At 38.7% G+C, this 18,690-nt stretch overlaps 1 protein-coding gene and 1 long non-coding RNA gene across 2 annotated transcripts in view; one reads left to right on the top strand and one right to left on the bottom strand.

The window, feature by feature from the left end:
- Positions 1 to 5,249, top strand: part of LOC118417485 (RE1-silencing transcription factor-like) — a 50,801-nt gene extending 45,552 nt beyond the window's left edge. The window contains exon 7 of the mRNA XM_035823061.1: positions 5,101 to 5,249. The gene's annotated coding sequence lies outside the window, so the exon portion shown is untranslated. The remainder of the gene's footprint in view (positions 1 to 5,100) is intronic.
- Positions 5,250 to 8,932: 3,683 nt separating this feature from the next.
- LOC118417488 lies at positions 8,933 to 18,516 on the bottom strand. The gene is made up of 4 exons (XR_004831367.1): positions 18,336 to 18,516; positions 16,744 to 16,919; positions 16,026 to 16,086; positions 8,933 to 10,186 (listed from the first exon to the last, which is right to left on the bottom strand). It is a non-coding gene; the product is annotated as an uncharacterized LOC118417488 (long non-coding RNA).
- Between the last annotated feature and the right edge of the window lie 174 nt (positions 18,517 to 18,690).

Below are 18,690 nucleotides of genomic sequence, written 5' to 3'. Positions count from 1 at the left end.
AGATGAGTTAAGGGGGTCAGGCGAGAGTAATTCTTCTAGGTTTAAACGGGATATGGAGTGCAACATATGAATCCTTTCGCTATTGTATAGTTCGCAGTGCAACAAGTAGTGCTCAGTTGTCTCGTTTGAATTCCCACATTCACAAGTAGGGCTAGTTATACAATGGTGTTTGAATAGGTGTGAGTTAAGCTGGCTGAAGTCGAGTCTGAGTCTAGTCAAGTGAACTGCAGGGCGTCCGTGGCCATGGGAGTAGTGGGTGTGTCTGGGCGGGCTGTCAAAGAAAGACTCTAGTTCTCTTTTAAAAATACTAATAGATGGTGATGTTTTGGCGGACAAAGGAAGTTGACTCCAGGAGAAAACTGCGGCAGGTAAGAAGGATCTTTTGTACTTTTCGGTTCTTAGGGCAATAGGGAGGTAGTTCTGGTCATCTCGAAGGCCATAAGGGGTGGAATCACGGATAAGTGGAGGTACCAGTTCATGGAGATAATTTGGTGCAGAGCCACTGGCCATTTTATAGAAGTGAATAAGTACATGCTTTTCCCGTCTGGTGGCAAGTGTGTCCCAACCGACCTCCGTTAAGATGCGGCTGTGATTCGTCCCCCTTAGTGCACCCGTGCAGACCTTAGCCGCGGACACCTGTACTGATTCGAGTGAGTCAGAGTCTTTCTTAAGAATACCGCACCAGGCGACGTTGGCATACTCAATCAAGGGACGTATCATGGCTTTGTACAGAGTCTCGAGTGTTTTCCGTGGGACAAAGCAAGAAATTCTTTTCAGTAGATTTATGCGTTTCATTGCTTTCGTCACCAGGATTGACACGTGAAGTGACCATGATAGGTCTCTAGTGAGATGTAGTCCAAGGTGTTTGTGGGAGTCGACTTCAGTGAGCTGAACACCTTTAAAGTATAAGGGGGGATGTCGAACTTTGTTTTTCTTCAAGGAGAACGTCATCAATACTGTTTTTTGGGGATTGAATGTAACAAGCCACTGAGCAGCCCATTCCGAAACTGAGGTGAGATCACGGTTTAACCTGTCCGCTGAGGCAACAGGGTCAGTAATTATCTCTAGTAGTGCAGTATCATCCGCAAAAAGGCGGGAGTCTGTTAATAAGTCATCAACAATGTCATTTATAAATACAAGAAAAAGTAAGGGGCCAAGGAGGGATCCCTGAGGAACGCCTGCATTGATAGGTAGCCATTCAGAGCACACTCCATTGATGACGACTCTTTGCCTTCGGTTATTTAAGTACGACTCTATCCATGCCAACAGAGACACCGTTATCTGATATCCGCCGTGCAGAATGTCTCATTATGCATACATTATGAGACTTGTGTATGAAATGTGCGGGGATGTGATGTGTGGGCATGATGGATGTGGGGAGAGTTAATGACGGTTATCTCTACCCAGCATCACCCCCGTCAACACGCGCCCTCTCCAGCCAGAATCCGGACATGTCCGGCCAAAATGAAGATAAACCCAAACTTTAATCTAACCGTAAATTGCGCATTATGATGAACCCGGTGCCGAGAATTGGATCTGCCTCCTATCATAGAAATGTGCACTTTACAGGCAAAAGATGCATAATTTAGTTAGCTTCTAACAAAATGATCATCACTTATTCAGGAAAGAGGTTGACCAGGTATCAATAAGATATGATTTTCTGATCAGGAATTAACCCGGAGATTTCAGAACTAGTCAGAACTTGTGGAAGGCAGGTCTAGACTTTAAAAGAGAATGAGCAACTTGTTTGACAGAATGGAAGGTGAAATGATTCAACACCATGATCACAATCCTGACAAGGAAGAAAAATTATTCAATAAAATTCCTAAAATATTTTTTAATATTCCATAAATATATTGTTATATGATATTCAAACTGTATATTTTCAACTGCTAGATTGACAAAATTGAAAGCTTTAAGTGTGATTTGCCTGTCTTTTTATTAAAGAAAAATGTTTCAGTCTGTTCAAGAACATGTAAAAGATTAGGTACACCAAACATTTAGGTCCAGACCTGTACCTTAACAGTTTTACAGGTACAGGCACACAACTCTGGTCAACAATGACGCAAGTTTTAGAGTTTAGTGCCCGTTTTTTTATATACCAGTTCATCAGGGCTTCATCAAACTAACTTTCCAACAAGATCAGATATTTACATCACACTGTTCAGCCACATTTGGATGTAACCCCATCCAGCCAGTTTAACCATCCATAGCCCTGAAGGAGAAGATGTTGAGACATCCTTCACAGACACAAAGGCAACTTCTTTAGAGACTGCTCATTGCTCATTGGTTCCTAGATATTTTGTAGCCTTGACAATGGAAAAAAAGTGGTCTGATTGGTCACTTACAGTGATATTGCCATGGCAACCAGGTATCTAAGTGAACTCCTTTGGAGTACTACATACTGATTGGTTCCTACAAATTTTACAGCCTTGCTGAAAGAAAAAGTGTTCTGATTGATCGCTTTAGCATTAGACTTGTCTAGTGACAATATCAAAAGTAAACCTAACCTTTTCATTTCTTGTACAATATTTGTTTGTGTGTGTTATTGAATTTGATATTGGACATTGTCATTTTTGGACAGTACATACTGACCATTCTATAGTGTGAGTAGTATCATCTATTAGTGTGATCAAACCTTCGTTTCCTGTTTGTTCAATACAATATTGGATTGTCTGGGGACCTAAAACATTTTTAAGCATGTAAGGTCAGAAAGGTGAAGCCAGCATGTTGAATACAGGTCATGTGGATATGGCTTGTGTAGTAATTTTCCATTGGGTACACTACATTAACCATGTGTTTGTACCCAAATAGTCAGGAAGGTCCCCTACTTCTCACCAAAATCAATTTAGACTTTACTCAGTGGAGGACAAGAAAATATTGAAGGATATCAATCATTTTTGGTACAGTTTTAGTTCATTCTCAAGTTTGCATTCTCGTCTCAAGTTGTGTTTGCTTTTTTTTTTTAGTTGTCAACCCCTTTGTTGTGAGTCATAACAAACTGAATGAATAGTTGAAATAAGTTGATGGTGAAGTCAGGACTTCTTGTCTACCACTCTACCACCAGGTTTCCATATTTTTAGCATGATGTCTGTGCTGTATGATTTTGTCCCCAATTATTGTTGACCTCCTTTATTAAAGATTTCAGTAGGCTGCATGTAATAAAGAAATGGAAAGGCTAAAGAGACCTGCGAAATTCTGGCACCGAGAGTCCAGAGTTCGATTCCGACCAAGCGACCGGGCCATATTTCTTGCTTATCTCCTATCACCAGGGACCATCTATTTCAGAAGGATCTCAGCCTTTCGGTTGGTATGATATCAATGCCGCCATTTTTGGTCCTTTTGCGGTGATGAAAGATGGAGATACTAAACATGCAAATGGCGGGGTCAGTTGTAGATGGTGATGCTACGCTGCTGATGACACCAGAGCCGGAGATGAAATCGCATCAAGGCACTACCGGGGCCGCAGAGTTATGAAAGTATGAAAAGCCATTACAACAAATGCTTGTTTAATGGAGGAATGCAATGTAAAATGAATGGGAAATGGTGCGGGCATATGCCCCGACATCGCACCATGGGATTAACTGCCTCCCAAAATCAATTATTCCCGGGGCATGTCTGGAATGGGTAAAATAATGTGGCACATAATTTGACATCGGAAATGGTATATATTTTTGGAAAACCAATATCACTCGTTTGCATCAAGCATAAAAGCCTTCTCCACAATTACGTATTGATCAGCATTTGCACTTCCAAATGGAACCCTTCAACCACAAATGCTAATTAGAAAATACCCAACAAAGTAGGGTCCAGTCCAGATGAGTTTTCCCGCAGCTTTTCTGCCGCGCTACGTCAGAACGCCATCATACCCCTCGGGCGAGCGTCTGCTGGGTTTTAATTTGCCGTCCAGCGAGGGTTTGAACGAGGTTATTGTGGTTGAGATCTTGCGGCAGAAATGAGCGGCAAATTTTCCGTGAGACTGCATCGGAGAAAATGAGAGGTTTTCCGATAATTCTTCAGTCAGAAACCAGAGCCCCTTCCCGCGAGTGATCGAACATCCTAATGGTTGTCCACATGTATCATATACAACACATAATTCGATGTATGGAGATACATATCCAGGCATACTTCTTGCGGCTCTTACTCACAAGTTACTGTATGTTTGGGGCAAGGACATGCTGAAGTCGTTCTCTTTTCACACCTTTTCTAACCTAATTGAATAAAAGTTTCTCCTGTAATTAAATTTCGCTACAAAATCATCCCATTTTTGGAGGGAGTTGGCCATCAATTTTTGCTCCGGGGAGAACACGGCAAATTTCACTTCTAGGATAGTCTAAACAAATTGAAATCAGTTTCTTTTGTAAACTGCCTCTGGTCGAAGGAAACAATCAGCTGAAATCAATATAGATGCTGATTGGTCCAACATATAGATTAGTAGGCTGACCAAGATGGGTTTTCATCCTTGAATCTATATTTATGCAGATGAGGAAAAAGTTTCCAGACTCACAAACTTGGCTAAGGTTCTTGGTCCACAATGTTTACTAAGAAAACAAGAATGACTCTTTGATAAATCATTATTTTGAAGATAACTGTGTTGAACTGGAAAGACTTTTACATTTCATATTGGTCAATTTATCTGAGGAGCGTGACATTTTCTCACAGCACAGCTGACCATCATCTACAGTAACTGTTGTGACGAAGTATGGAGTTACTCAAGTCTGAAGGCTGTCATCTCAATTGATAGTACAATGTACCATATAACAACTTAAGTGCTCAACAATCGTTTATCATACAATGTATGCCAATTGGTAAAAATAATTCCAGGAATCTGCTTTACAAAAGATTACGTAGTACAGAATGAGAATACATAATATTTTATGTGTGTTATGTTCATTGGAATGGCTCAAGTCTTTGCACTTTTCAGATGGACTTCCAAAATCAATCAAAATATTGATAAGACATATATTCTTTATTCTTACAACCATGTCTTTGTTTTAGCAGACCTTATTAACAATGTTTGTATATCAAAGGGTGAATTCAAACAATGCATTTTGTTTCAAGTTTGCTGATTGGCTACTTTTGCCATCTTGTTGTCTGCAGGTCTGCAGCTGGGCCCCCTGGGATGGAGACGGGGATGCTGGCGTCTGTCACCATGGCAACAGGATGCAGGAGTCTGTCACCATGGCAACGGGATGCAGGCATCTGTCACCATGGCAACTGGATGCAGGAGTCTGTCACCATGGCAACAGGATGCAAGATTTTTTTTACCATGGCAACAGCCTTCTGCACTAACTTCAGAAACAGGACTGTCTGTGCAAAAATTACAGAATTCAGAGATAGTTAATACCTAACAGATATCATAAAGTGTTACATGGTACTAGTACATGTACTGGAAGATGGCAGAGTATAATATTTCCTTCTCAATTTTAGACATCTTGACTCAGAAAAGATGTTACATGTACTGAAAAGGGTAGGGCATAATTTTCTACCCAATATATCCGCACAGTATGGATAAATTAATGTGGCTGTTATATGATGAATTTCTAAAGTTTGGTCACATGCTTTGGGTATCCTACTTCTTATTTAAATTCTAACACGTTATTTATCATATAATCTTTTTTTAGGATCGAGTAAAAAGCATAATTGCTTATTGTATGGAGGCCCTGTCCTCTTGTATGCACATACATGTAAATAAAGAACGAAGAAAATAAATTTGTGGCTATGTTTATATGCAGACTATTGTCGCAAAGGCCATCTTTCAACACGCCAACATCAAAAGTTCCTAGTAGATTTTACCTGATGACAGTATTTATTTTGCAGCCATGGTACATTCCATTAGTAAAGTATCCACCTGTAATGCATACTTATCAATTCGTACCAGAATTCATACCTCTCAGTCCATTCAATGCAGATTCATGTTGACATATAGATAAGATTGTTATACAGATTTATGCTGATCCAAATGGAAATATCAAATTTCAAAGCAAATTCTACTACCGGATGATTGCCTTTCCTCTTTTTTTGTGTGTGCTCAGATTTGCCGATTCGGAAATGGTTTCAGATGTCATAGGGGTTTTATTTGAAATGACTGACGGCTGGCCTTGTTTGCACTCTGGCAATCTTTTGTGTTTGTGGGGGGATAAAGTAAGGACAAGAGTTCAGAAAGGCCTTGAAATACCACCTGCACATGCAGGTCGGTGCAGGTAAAAGTTGTGTAGGTGTTTCTGATGTCTAACTGTACTGGTCTAAGTACCTGAAGTGAGTGTTTGTTAATTCCTAAACTTGGCTTATACAGTTGACAATTTTATGCTGGTGCCAGAACCACCATAAAAATGTTTTGGGAGAACATATAGAGGGAAAGAACTTGAGTGGTGGAAATGTCTCCTGTATTTGGTGGAAGAACAAAAAAAAAATATTACTTTGAGTTTGACACAATAGCTGCTCTTCAATAGAAAATAATATTACAGACAGACCTTCCAAGCCTGAAACCTCCAGACTACTAGTACTTGGTCCATGGGGAATGGACAGTAATTAGCCAAGATAATCACTGTCAGAGCAGTGCTAACGAACGGGCTACTGTTTTCAGCATCTCTTTGACACTAGTTGCCTGCACATAAGTTCTGTCGAATCAAGTCTTTTAGCAATTACATTTTCCTTAAAGGCTGGATGACAAAAACTGGTGCAGCCATGATGACGACTCTTCTTCGTCCATCAACTTTGAGTACTGGAGTGCTTACAAAGCTGAACAGTTAATGTAACATTTCAATGGTACACAGATTGATACACAGGTGTAATTAGTTCAGTTCTTCCATCTACAGGTCTAATTGTACCTGTCCAGCAAATGGGAGTGAAGTTTTAAATCATTAGTACCTTATTATCAGGGTCCTTAGTACAAAGAACCTGAAATTAATATCTAACCCCTTTCCATACATGCATTCATGATAATTTTTTAGGTTACAATATTCCAAATGAAGCTCTTCCAATGCAGATAAAGTCTCAACTAAATTCCTTAAAGAATTTAGGAGTAAACATGTTTTGATCACCACTCAAAAAATTTACCATTCACACGGTATCATGTGTGGTTGCACCTTTTGTAGGGTTATCAAAAGGATCATATGTAACGTCTCATATATTGATTCTTATTTGTTTAGGTTCCGATTACTTTTAAAGTCAACATTTATAGAGGGATCAAATCTAGTATATCATGTAATGCTAGTATGTAAAACAAGGCCGTCATCCCTGTGCACAAAGTAGCTGTCATCCATGTAAATTGGAAATGTTTATTTGTGCTATAAGAACAAGGAGCAAGCAGCATTCTTTATATCTTTATACGACGACGACGACGAGGGCCAGATACACATTTCTTGCAAATTGTCAAAAATTTTACTTGCAATTCGGAAACACTTTCTGCACAAATACCCAAGTTCCTGTTTCTGATCTAAGCTAAACACAACGTCAACCTGATGAAGGCTATGTCATCGCTGTGCATAATATTATGCTCTAACAATACATGATAAGTTTATGACACCACAACAAGAATCATGGACTACAACCAACCTGCATTTCTCAATCTACCAGTTATCTAATTGTGATTTATTATCATACCAAGCCTGAATTTATTTTGGCCAACAAAATTCAATTTTTTTCTGCTATCTTTAAAATTTTTCTCAGACATTGCAGACTGAAGGTGGGTATTCTTAAAAGCTTTATTGTTTGATTCAAACATGTGGTAATTCATCTTGTCACTTACTGTAGGTATATTTTGGAAATTAACAATGCTAAATGACTACCATATATGTTCTTTTCTCTTCATGACAAAAATCACATCTGTATCTATCCCTTCTTAGAATGTTTAAGTCCAGGCACATGTGGTGCTTCTTGTTTAAACAAGAGTGTCTTTTCTACCATGACCCAGTATATTTATGGGTTGTGAGTCTTGCGACGCAACTGGTAATACAGAATTTATTATCACAGCTGGCCAAAGTTCCTGGTTTTCCGTATAGTGTTGAACTTGAGGAGGGGTGGACTTGTTTAGTCTTGGAATCAGGACCAGGTTATGGTACGAGACAATCTCCAACTTCTTCCACAAAACACAAACACAGTGCTTTAATTAGTGATGACATCATATGGAAGGCTTTCTTTAAACGTTTTCTGACGCCTGCAATCCAGAACATTTTATAGAGGTCCATGGCTGGAATATAGTTGTCAGAAATTTTACTTCCACTTTGGACAAACTTTCTTAATTCAACTAAAATGTGGTTCGTAACATGTTTTTAACCCTGAAAAATTGCAAATTTTTACCTGCAGTGTAGCAAATTTTTGGAATGCTATTTTCAGCCTTCAAAAGATGCTTACTTTTGAGTGACGTCAACCAAGGAGATAGTTATTATTCAACCACCTTTTGTTTTGGTTACCCAATTCCCAAGAGAAAAATAATGTTACATTGTCCGTGCTTAAAATCCAATACGTGGAGATTGTATGTTTGTTAGGACAGGATGTGAGTCCGAACAACAACAACACAATCACAGATATGAACACACCGATTCAGAAAACATACAAACTGTGCTATCAGGATGTCATAGTCACTAAGAGCTGTTTTGAGGAAATACCACTATATCTTGGCATGTTTGATAAGGCAATTTTGCCTTATCCAAATGTTTACACTAAAACTGGTGTCTTATGCAGCTGGCCAAAATCATCCATAAATCCAATCTTTTAACAGGCATACTCCATGCATTTTCCTCACCCTGAAGTCTAAGTTTTACCTAACCCTTTCCTAATGTTACAGTTAAACACTGTTACAGTCCATTTATAAAGCACATCTCACCATATATTTTGAAAGATTTTCATCAACATACACTTGTCTGTATTTCAGCTACAAACACACTGCAGAGAAAGAAATTCAAGAAAGTATTGAAGGACACTACACAGGTATAGAAAATAAAAAATCTTTATTGATTGATCTTTTGTGAATGCAGCACAAAATTTGACATTTATGACATTTGAGAAGTTCTTCAAGACTAACTGAAAAGTTACTTACACTAACTTACTTTACTTTGAGTCCAGGTGAACAGATAATCATCAACATTTCTACAGGAAACCAAAGACTTGCTGTCGTAACAAAGGTGCCTGAGAAATTTTGCTGAATACAAAACACAAAAGCAGAGGATTATTCAGCATTACCAACAGATGTATTTGTTGCAACAACACAAAAATCTACATCCCCTTGATATGAATAACATTGTTTTCGTGACAAAAGCTGATAAATTTCATATTCATGTGCCCCAACACAATGGACAGGAAACGCGTTATCTCCTGTATATATAGCAAATATGCACAGGTTATTACATAAGCAAAGGATCGTCCTGTTTAGTAATCACAGAACAATGGATCTCCTGGGAGTGTTTGTTTGTTCTACCTACCGGGACAGAGTGACAATTTATGAAATGAAAACAATCGGCCAAGTGGAGGTCAGAGGACTTACAAAACGGATCATGGCCACTTATGGGAGAGTTAGCTCATACAACGGTATTACCTTGACTTGCATATTTATGGGTCACTGATAATACAACTTTACCTGGGGCTGAATTATGCAGATGATTTCCCTTGAACATAGAACACAGTATGAGCTTGGAGATGAACACATGGAATGTCCATGGGAGTGAAAACATTACGTCAAGGGAAATATGTCAGCCTAAGGTGAAGCTAAAATGTCATATAGATAAGAACTAAGTCATAACTTGTTACAGAACTGAAAAAAAATACACTCAGTCCTATTCTTTTTAAGAAAGTATAGCTTATTTTCTTGATATCATCCAGGACTGTCTCCAGCTTTATTTTCTTCCCATCCCATTCATAATCAGAAAGCCCACGTAGCTGATTTTCGTTGTTAAATACATCATTTTAAGCTAAAGACAATACATTTTCATTGGATTCATGTCATGGCGTACAGATATTTTGGACAGACCAGATGAAAGTTTTGTCCCCGGTACAAGCAACTTTTCATCCCAAGACAGAGGGATGGGTCCTGGAGACATCCCTTCTTATGTTTGTGTTGTCAAATGTCTGTAGCGAGTCCTTTCTTTGCCATTGTTGTCGGCATAAGACGTTCACCTTCCCACTTCCTCTTCCCGATCGTCCTGTTGTTCTCCCAACACTCCAGTGCTCTCGTCAATCCCTGTCATTTCTGTGGACAAAACACAAGACCTTCCTCTTAGACTTTGGTATGAATAAGCACTGATGAGTCATTCCAAGGTGTAGTCTGTAATTTCTGCATGACTTCATCTGACAACTGAATATTCATCCCATACAAATCATGTTTATGGCACGGAGTGCTGATGTCACGAGCGTAAATCATACCCAACACGCCCACAACTCTCGCGCAGTGAACCTTTCAGTCGGACATTTCTGAAATTTCCCCAATATTCTAAACCATGGCCACTGCTCTGAAGTCTTTAGATTTACCACCTGCGAATTCTTTTGCATCCTGCTAGACTTACATCTACGATAATCCCAGGGATTATCAGGACGGTGACCCCAGCCCACTACAAACCCCATCTGGAGCAAACACACATTCAACCCAGATTTTACGCAAATATTGACTAATGTTACATGTTTGAGTTGCCATCAAACAGATGCAAAGGAATGTCCCTTTATATTTGTTAAACACACAGGGTGTGTTTGGCTCATATGTCACGACCATCACCAAATACAAAAACAGGCCAACGTGTCTCTTCGGCAAGCCGTGCGCCAAAGAGTCATTTCCATGTGACAAATTCTTACAAACTTTTCTCCAAGAAATGTTGTGACAACGTCACCTGTCGTGATAACCTGTCGACCCCTACTAACCCCTGTACACATTGACTACGCCATTCTGCCCTCCCCCGTTTCTTTAAACAAGGTGGTACGGTCCTGTAAACTGAAAATATGAGCTGATTAGCAAATGTGTTTGCACTAGAAATGATATTTGCTCTGCAAGAGGGTCGCCATTTGATATGTTACACCCCACCCCTAAAAGCAAATAGACAATTCTGACTATAGCAGCAAAGGCAGACAAACCAATATGAGCACAGATGTGTACTCAAGTTCCATCCTCTAGTTGGCTAAGCCTTTACATCTGACAACTTTTAAAGGCCAAACAAATTTATATATGTTTTCCCCATCAATCAATTTTTGTGGGACTATTCTCAGCCCCAGTTCATGAAGAAAAATTTAGACGTTATGTAATCTTTGAATTTGACAACTCTTAGTCTTGCCATCTGTAACTTTTTTGATTCTGCACTTGACAACATACTGTTATTATTGACTGGAGGGCAAATGGCTGTGATGACAACATCTCTTCTTCCTGTTTTTCAGCCCATAAAAAGCTCAAAAGAATTTTGATCTCCACTTTGAGACCAAAAAAAAAATCCTAAAAGGAGGCTACTGTTACCTGTATTAGAGGAAAAAAACTGATGAATCTCAAGCTCTTGATGTAGTAGGCAGTACGTTTCACAGCTAAAAGTCTACTTTTCAACTTAAGTTTTAAGTTACAGTGACAGTATATCAATCAGAATGGCTGATAGGACAAACTTTGATCAGTTTGCTTGCCATTGCAAAGTTACTAAAACAATATTAGCGTCGCAAATTGAAACCTTTCAGAGTGATGCTTTTCAATTTTCATTGCCTAGTAGAGATTGCCTTTTACAGTATCATCTAACTTTTTAACATTTAATGAAGCAACTGCAGGGATACTAGTAGTTCATTGAGGAGATGGGTATTCTAAAAGGGGGTACAATTAAAGCTCTATGTAGGATAACCACACTCGGTAACAATAAAATGACAGCTTCCTCCAGTCTCTCTTGCTCAAATTAGATCCTGTGCAGTGTGGTTGACCCTGGATGACTTATGACAACACCAAGACTGACAAATGCAATTACTCTAATGTGGTCCCAGCTATACATCATGACCACCCTCTAATCAAGACATGGACCAAGGTCCTGGGCTGCATTCTTGAGACATGAGGACGACACAAGATGGCTGTCTTGTTCCAGGACTTAAGTGTACCTAGTAATAAATTTTCCATTACAGGTATGGCACTTATAGTACAGGACCTGAACCTGAACCTAAACATGCTGGGCTAACTATTTCTAAGTTATACATGTAGTAAGCTGTCTGTTTTCGTGGTAAATAACCATCTTGTAGGAAGATTTACAATTTCATTAATCTTAATCTCAAAGCAAGAGTATTCACAATTTTTTTTGCTAATTTTCAAGTGCTAAATTGTCAAAATCATCATCTTTGACACTTGATTTACCTGCCTTTACAAGTCTAAAATATGGTATCCACTAGTGTTTTAGTTTGTTCAGGTAGTTACCCTTGACGTTCAAGTCCATACCTGTAGTTACCTAGACAATTTTACAGGTACACAGCATTTCAGTGTGTATCTTCCCTCATCGGTTCTAAGAGTGGAAACAGAAACCTCCGAAACTTGTTTCTAATTTTAGACGCTCCCATTGAAATCTGTTCATCCGGATGAGAGCTAATTACCCCGTCCAGAGATGGCCATGTGTTTACCAACTTGTCTGTAGCTCAAATAATCACTGATGACAGAGGAAGCTTCGGGCAGCTTATGTAAGAAGAAAACATGGCCACATCCGGTATAGAAGATCTAGAGTATTCCTTATAGATGCATTTCTAATTTCTCATTTGATAGAAAGATGTCAACTGGAGTTCCATCTAACCAAAGCCGTCTTTCAGTAAAATTTTGAATTTCAATGTGTTAGCCATGGAGGCAGGAGCTTGGGTAAAGCCAGACTGGCCGCCCACTCAAACTGACAGGAAGATTTACCCAGGGATAGACAGACACCTGGCTAGGGGACCTACCATCCCACCGGAACAGGGGGATCCAAGGATCAAGGACTGGCCCATTACTTTCACAGCGTTTCTTTTTTTCTACCTCGACCAAAATGTTTGCAAGAGAAAAAAACGATTTGATAGTACCAATAACCTGGATATTATTGTAGTGAAACAAAGCAGTTACCCTTAAATGACTAAAGTAGAAAAGAGTAATGAATGGTAGGGTCTTCACACACCCGTGGATGGAAGTGGTACCTTCCTAATCCTGGCTTAGAGGGAAAACTTTGTTTAACCTTGGATTCTACTTGAGTGACAGAAAATTCCTTGTGCTGTATGCTGAAGTCTCCATCTTTCTACCAAGCAAGATTGTAATATGAAAAGAGAATGCTTTGGAGAATGCTTCGGTTTTCTCACTTTTATATTTCTATACATTTACACTTTGTGTCAGGAAAATCATTTTTAGATACAACAGGTATGCGTGAAATGACTATACACTATTTTGTTAATACTATCAGGTTGCAATTCTGGTATATGTTTTTTCTTCAACCTCATGAGTCATATAGACCATAGAGAAGTGACAACTAAAATCTGAGTTGTACTGACATCTTCAAAAAGCAGATTTAGCTTTAACTGTGAAGATTGTTCATTCTTTGTAATATTCGGAAGACCGTTCCACTTTTCTGTTCTTTGCCACTCAGGCCTGAACACCTGGAGATCATACCTCAACTCTATCTGTAAAAAATAAGAATTTGTAAATAAATACATGAATTCCTTTCCTGACCCAAGGGCTAATGCTCTGTGGGCCACAGCTCTGACAAACAAAACCTTTGACAAGAATTACAGCACAAACTTGTTGTTTCTAAACCTTGCTTTCAAATTTAGATTTATTCTAAGATCATAAAAAAGGTCTGGAAGCTAGGTAAGGTGGAAAAAGGGTTTTCCATTGATGTGAGGACCTCCAAAGATGATGGGTGCTGGTCAGAAGCAGGGGAAGCGTGCATTGCTTGTCATCAGGTGAGTTTAAAATGTCTGGGACACCTCTAATGCCCCCACAATATGGCACACACATGACCCTGCTTCCTGGGCCATCAAGTGCACGATGAAGAAAGAAGCCAGGATGTGGCCAACATACAGGTTTGTTCTGCAAGTTCCGAGTATGCCCATTGAAAGGCAGTCCACAGTTAATCTCCGATTACATGTAGGTTCCAGCGCATTGTTTTCTGCCTTTCTACATGTGAGCAGTGGTCTACATTTTTATCTATTTGCCTCCTTCCTAAGACCACTAAAAAGATGTAGAAAAGAGGCGCAAAACACTGAGCTATATGCTACATCTGCTTAGAGATCTGAACACAAAATTAACACACTATTTAAGTTACCAATCTTCTTATTTTCTAACCTCTCTGATCATGTAAGGATGAAAGGGAAAAATGATTCCAAAGTATCAACATTATGACAGCTTTTAGTTTTAGGACTGCATAGTTTGGTCCAAATTTATCAGCTACTCTTTTGTGTCATTTCAATCAACAGTAGATAATGTAGATTTTTGGAAGCTACTTAGTGTCAAACTTGAAAACCGTACAGAGCCACACATCAGATGAAGATGTACCTTGAAGCTTTTGGATTGAACGTTTGAAAGATCCTCAAAATTTGAACTGTTCCAGATTTAACATCTCCGTAAGTCACAATGCATTCATGCTAATTACTTTATGTTTTTCCTTAGCAACTTGAAGACTATAGACAAGCTGAATAGAACTGGAATAGAATCATTCTACCATAATTTCAACCAGATGCAGTACAGGCATAGAACTCTTTGATCCTGCACCGTTTCAGGTGAATTTGCGCAGTACGATCAAACAATTATGGTTGACAAGCCCTGCAAAAGACCAGTTGAAAGATCTGTGATTCGGGGCTTAAAACAACGACTAATTACCAGTGAATCAACACAAAGGCCCTTTGTCCTGCTTATGTCAAGCTTCCGCCAGGTGTTTCAAATAGTGAGCATTCAGCTGCAGACAAGCCTGCAGTTAATTGTAACAAATTGCAAGGAATTGCTATTTAAGGAAGCCCCATCCACATTGAATTTGCTTTTAATTCACAGTGCTCCTTCCGTTTTCCTGAGTACCATCATAAGAAATCTATCTCAACCAATCTAAAGAAATTGGTACAATCAAGGTGGTTACATAGAGACCTCCTTGGTACAATGTATCTGTTTCTTATGACTAAGAAAAATGCAGCCAAATGTTCCACTTGTATGAATGGAATGAAAAAACTGCAGAATGTCTTATTCCTCATGTTGTGATGGAAATTTTGTGATGCTTAACATTATAACTATACAGATCTATAACAAGCATAACTTTTTCATCAACCCAGTATACTGTACGCATCATTTTGCGAATTCATCATACAGTATAACTATACGCTACATGTATGCATATCTCTCTTTTCTTGTAATTGTAAATGGCAATATTTCAAAGAAATCCATTTCATTTATTCACTACAATTTATCTATGGATACTACTACTACACTAGATTTAAATGTTACTCTTTTCTAAAGAATTTATATTGAGTTGCAGTTATTCAATCTGAACACAATCTTGATACAAACACATGAAAGAATGTCATTTTATTTCACATAACAGTACCATGGAAAATCTTCAATCACAGTATTTGTCCCAGAATCTGTCCCACTCAGCTCCTGTCACTCAAGTCAGTGTACAAATTTTCCGGTCTTTACTACATTAAGCAAAATCGTTGAAGCAGACATTGTTAAGTATTGTTCTTTCATCACCAAGCAAAGTGGTAAGATTCCTCGAAGCAATTACCAAGGCTCCACAACATGCCTTATTTTAGATAGGTATAAAGATACTAAATCTGCTAAAATGTACAGCAACCTTAACGGGCTCTGTGTCTGGCATTTTTCTGTCTTTTTTTCTTCAAGACAACAAAATCAACAAGCATTTTTGTTGCTTATAATGTGCTGTTTCCCAATTGTTATCAGCTGGCTGTGGGCTAGCTGAAGGCTACTGTGGTCTGATGTGGTGCTAGCATCTGCTGGAAAATCCTAGAAGCCATCAGAAAATGAGTAGCAATCAGAAAACAGCACACAATAAGCAACAAGCCTGCAAAGAAAGAGATCATTTTCATGACTAAATAGTAACATACATTGTATATAGGGAAAAAAAACTTACCATCAGAAATGTTTTATGGCATTTGGATACTACAGGTAGTTTTGCATCCACCATTGATTTACTGAAAGGAATTATTTTGTCATGAGTTTAGACATAAATCTTTTTAAAAAAAGTCAACAACACTCAGTAATTCACAAACTTTAATTTTTCATGAGATACACAATCCATCTTATTTCCAAGACAATGATAAATTTCTGCACATAAAGCCACTTGAAAACTGTATTCATCATTTCAAAAAATAGTTAAATCTTAAACAGTATTACCTTTAACTTCTATCAGATATACACACATGCTTTTTTCGCAAAATGAAACTGAATTTCATCCACTGGAATTTTCTACTGGAGTTTCAGACCATTCTCAGTCCATGTTTCCAATACAACATTGCAGGAATTGTTACATTAACTGGGTTTTGGTAACCTTTCAGCAAACTTCCTCTGGGCTAAAACATGTGAGCTGTAGCGAAGCCGCATTGCGCTACTAGCTAACGAAAGAGCATTATGCTTCGTCCTCAGTCTGAAGTTTGACCGCTATACCCCTATAGGCTCAATGAACTCTTGCTGTTCCTTGCCAAGGATTTGCTCTAGTTTCTGAATTACAGATAAAATAGTTCCGAATCTTGACGAATTCACCTGTCCATATGTAAGTAAAGTCTATGCGACTCTAAATCTTCACATAACTATTACTTATCGGACAGAAGGGGCAAGATGTGTTCTCATACCTTGAATGGCCGCCAGTTCCGCCCTGGCTTCTACCTGTAGACTGAAGTTCAAAGGTTACGACCCTCTGATGGTCTTGCCAGACATCCTTTCTGTGATCACACTGCTCAGACTGGCACACTTCTCCACTGGGAGGTTACTCAGCCATCAGCAATGTGAGGATCCCTCCAGAACTTGTCTGTACAATGGGACAGATTTATGTGTATAGTAGCATAGCCGTGGGAAGAAATGGACAAAATGAAAGAAGCGAACTAGATAAAGGAAATGCAATACACATAATGATAGTAACCATCAAGAACCTGTTGGTACCAATATGAGACTTATCTGTAGAAAGGACATGGTGGAAAATGGACAGAAGAAAAGAATTAAATGGAAAAATGAACATTCCTATGCTTTGCACTGGGAATGAAATTAGAGATCAAAACTAAAAAAAAACTGGATGCCAGAATGATATCAGAATTCTGTTATATTTCAGTTCGAACCATTAAAGCAAAGTCTAGGGGGGCATTTTCATATACACTGGTCAATAGTTTATTACAAAGATCTCATAATTTCTTTTTATTTGGCCGGAATTGAAAAGAAATTTCAAAATGATTTTTCCTCTAAAAGTCACACCATGTTTCGTCATACAAAGTTTTCATATGCAATCAGGTCACAATTACATTCCAAAATTCAAATAAACATGAAATATAGTCATGATTCATGCAACAGACAATGTCAAAATGAATTTTTAAAATCAAATTTGTGCAAAAAATTAAGTGACAATAAGCTTTACAATGTACACAAAAAACTAATTTCCTGAAAGACTAATTTCATCAACAGCAAAGTAGCATCAATAACGAAGTTTATGAAAATATTATTGGAAAATACTATGTTCCTCATTAAATGTTGAAACTTGAAACTTGAAAGATTTAAAGGAGGTTGAAAATTTCTCTGCCATAATAAAGAAACCTTGGTTCAATGAGGAAATACCAACCAAATGAAGAGTTATTGTAATACAAAAAATTCACATGAAAAACTGATACTAGTGATAGCTATGTTTTGAAGTTAGAGTCTTCTTCTTAGAACAAATTGGTCATAGCCATAAGGTGACAGTTTCATAAAATTCATAATGTCACATATATAATTTTATTTCTTCTTAAGAATTGTAGAAAAATATGCAACATTAATCACATCATCAGGAAATTATATATGGATACATCATAATTTGCCATTGGATTGTTCTATCATCAATCTTTTTTCACAATATTCACCTGGATGAATCATGAAATTACTCATTTTTAATAACAACATAATATTGTGGGACCTAGATCTTACTATCATCTTGTATGAGCGCTTTTTTGTTATGACCAACAAGAAATGGTTGTCTGCAATACTGTGGATAATTCAAAACAGACTCACAAACCCTAGGGAATATACATAAACACGTACGCCAGAATCACTGTCATCTTTTTCCAACGGTCATTCACAATGCAGAAAAGAAAGTAACATCTCCTTTACGTTTCAACAATAAAAGGCAAACCCGTCACCACTGTACAGTAGAGACATCAGGACCAAACGGTCACCCAGTGGTGAACTGAGGGAGGTTAATTACCTGGACTGACCGGGCGCCTCGGGCAGGGCCGGGCCGGGGCCATGTCAGGCTCTCGCCGCGGGCGGCCGAGCGTGTTGTGGTGGCCTTGCGGGCCGGTGGCGGTGCTGGTGGCGCAGGCGGAGAGTGAGTGAGTGTTGCTCGGTGAAGCATGGTGCTGCCCCACACTGGAGATGTGCTCAGAAGTTTGGGCGCAACAGGGTCCCGCCAAGTTTGGCGCCCTGACCAATCAGCGCGCTCCTCGCTGATTAATCACACCCCACTATTGATAATCATAATTATACAGACATGCGCAATGACCACCCCTTCTTAATTTCCGTAATTTTCGAACTCGAGAATTTCAAAATTTTTAATCTTT

This window comes from Branchiostoma floridae, chromosome 6 (genome assembly GCF_000003815.2).
Source record: "Branchiostoma floridae strain S238N-H82 chromosome 6, Bfl_VNyyK, whole genome shotgun sequence".
Lineage (NCBI taxonomy): Eukaryota > Metazoa > Chordata > Leptocardii > Amphioxiformes > Branchiostomatidae > Branchiostoma > Branchiostoma floridae.
Note: the sequence above shows the minus strand (reverse complement) of the source record. Positions and strands in the feature narration are given on the sequence as shown.